The sequence below is a fragment of the Stegostoma tigrinum genome, chromosome 9 (assembly GCF_030684315.1).
Source record: "Stegostoma tigrinum isolate sSteTig4 chromosome 9, sSteTig4.hap1, whole genome shotgun sequence".
Lineage (NCBI taxonomy): Eukaryota > Metazoa > Chordata > Chondrichthyes > Orectolobiformes > Stegostomatidae > Stegostoma > Stegostoma tigrinum.
This window is the reverse complement of record NC_081362.1, coordinates 54064846-54067710: the sequence shown is the minus strand read 5'-3', so window position 1 is coordinate 54067710 and position 2865 is coordinate 54064846.

Genomic DNA, 2865 nt, shown 5'->3' with positions numbered 1-2865 from the left:
CTTCTTGGTATCACCTGGAGTGATTTAAATTGGCTGAAGACTGGTATCTGTGATACTTGGTAGTCAGATGGTAGAGAGACAAGGATAGTCAGGTTGGGCTGGGTTGTGGTGACCAGCTATCCTGGCTAATTCCAGAGTTATATCAGATTGTAATTTGTGTAACATTTTCAGGGTAAATATATTTAGGTAATTCCCACACATCTGGTTCACATTTCTGGTACAGAGATCAATATCAGAGGCTTCACATAGTGTCCTAGGCAAAACAAATTAGCCCATGGGATGTTGAACTTCCTGTACAATTGCAACACATGGACATGTAGCAGGATTCCTCAGGGTCCTGCTGCACCAGGGCAGCATAAATCCAGATTTTGCTGATTGGACATTGGATGATTTGGGCTAATGTCAATGAGCAGCAGTACATGGATGAAAAATAGGAGGGGTCACAAGAGGTAGCTTGCACGAGATATTGCTTGGTCCTTTTGAATTGGTGATTCTCTGGCTATGATTAAATTCTTCAGAAATGGAACCCAGGTGAGTGCAATTCCACTTAGTTGGTCAATGGTGGAAGATGTTGGAGGAAGATGATATGATCAATCATGTAAAAGACTGCAGACAGATCAAGAACAATGAGGAGGGAGCATATACCTTTCCAGTTACAGACGTTATGATTTGTGTCTTTTATTATGTTGGTTGTGTGCAAGGGTGTGAAGGATTCAAACAGGAAGTTCAGAGAAACATGGGGGCAAATTTAAGGTGACAACGTGTCATCAAATGTTTGAAAGGACAGAAAGATTGAAGATGGTGTGGTAGGTTGCAAGAATGGCGGGTCAGCATTATGAATGAATACAGTACAAAATAATAAGTAACTTCTCCTCAAATCCTAGTATCATACTGTATAGAAGAGGCCATTTAGCCCAACCAGTCTGTACTAACAAAAAATACTATTACCAAAACAAGTCCTACTTCCCTGCGTTGGGCCCATAGCCTTGAATTTTATGACATTTGAAGTGCCCCTGTTGACAATTTTACTGAAGGTTGGCCTGAGTACAAGTAAGAATTTTATTTTGTTGCCACACTGACAAACAGGAGGTGATCCAATGAAGTTAAGAAGTGAGTGAAGGACAGCTGACTCTAAATGTTGAAGCTTGTGTGGACTGTCATGGAGTAAGCTAAAGAGGCTACCTAAAGAGGATAGCAGTAAGCTATGTGATGAACAGCAAGAAGCCAAATAATATCAGAAGCCATGCTTTCAACAATCTAGAGAACAAACAACACCGAAAAATCCGCACAGAGTGACTCCAGTGAAGGGTAGGAGAGGAGCAGGTGAAGAAGCACTAGGCAGCCACCTACAATGAAAAGAGAAGGAATAACTTCCTCAAGGAGGACAAGCAGGATGTGATGCAGCCTCAGGTGGAGGTGAAGAATTTCATCATACTGGAAAACATAGATCAACAGATAGTGGTAGCTCTGGATAATTCAAAAAATTACAACTTTGCCATTGATGAGTTGATCAGGTTCATGAGGACTCCTGTGAGGCAATAGACCACACAGCCTAGCTGGGTAGGCAGCTTATTTGAGTCCTGCCAGAAATTGCCAAGCTCCCTTCTCCCCAGCGAGGGGCAAGGGTTATTGACCTGTTAGACGAGAAGGGAATGTGGTGTATGCATTTAGACAGTAAAAAAAAACTGTGCAATAGGTTGATGAATCTGACTTGGAATGAAGTATGTCCTGACTGTATAATCTGGCAAAATTTGACATCTTCATGGAAACAGGGGCATCAATTTGTCACAATCTGGGTGGACAGATTAAATATGGTAAATTCATCTTCTGAAGAAGAGTCCTGGCCCAGAACATCAACTTTCCTGATCCTCTGATGCCGCCTGGCCCGCTGTGCTCCTCCACACTGTGTTATCTTTTACAAAGGCTGTTGTGTGTTGTCCTAAATTGTACTTGCCTATTGCAAAACAAGTGTTTTCAGCATATGTCACTGGATTTGTTCAGAATGTAAATCCAGTCTTCAACTGCAAATGCCCCTGAGTGATGCTGTCTACACCAGTAAACATACTTTAAGAAGGCTGGAGCTAAATTGCACCAATAAATGCAACTCAATTTGTGGTTAAAAAAACTTTCAGGCATAGACAAAGGAGTGTTATTGGAATCAGAGATAATGGGAACTGCAGATGCTGGAGAATTCCAAGATGATAAAATGTGAGGCTGGATGAACACAGCAGGCCAAGCAGCATCTCAGGTGTGCTCCTGAGATGCTGCTTGGCCTGCCGTGTTCATCCAGCCTCACATTTTATCATCTTGAGTGTTAATGGAAGGTGGGCAATTTTCCTGATTGCCCCTCATCATGATAATACTCCGTCCCATACGTTCTGAGGGACTTGTGTGCATTGTGGCTGGGCCAGCATTTATTACTGTCTCTAGTTGCCTTTGAGAAGCTGGTTATGGAACTGCCTTCTTGAACCACTGCAGTTTGATTAGAACTGATTAAAGGAAAACAGTGCGTTTGGGCAGCAAATTAGTTAAAACCCGGTCACGCTATGGCTTGCAGCTCTTACAACAGATGCAATTTGACCTTTGGACACATCAATCCTTTGTAAGCCCTTCCTGGATGTCAATGACAACTTTCTGGATATTGATGATAAATCTCAGGATTGACCCAATATTGACACGGAACCGATACAAATAACAAGGTTTTATTTTGCACCACCAACGTTGGCAGTACCAGTTGCACGATTGTGACATGTGTTGATAGAAACCTTTCAAGTACATTTACTGTAACATCGTTGCTTTACAGGCATTCCCGATAACTTAACGGGGTGGGGGGGGGGGGGAGAGGTGGTTTGAAATTTGGACCCT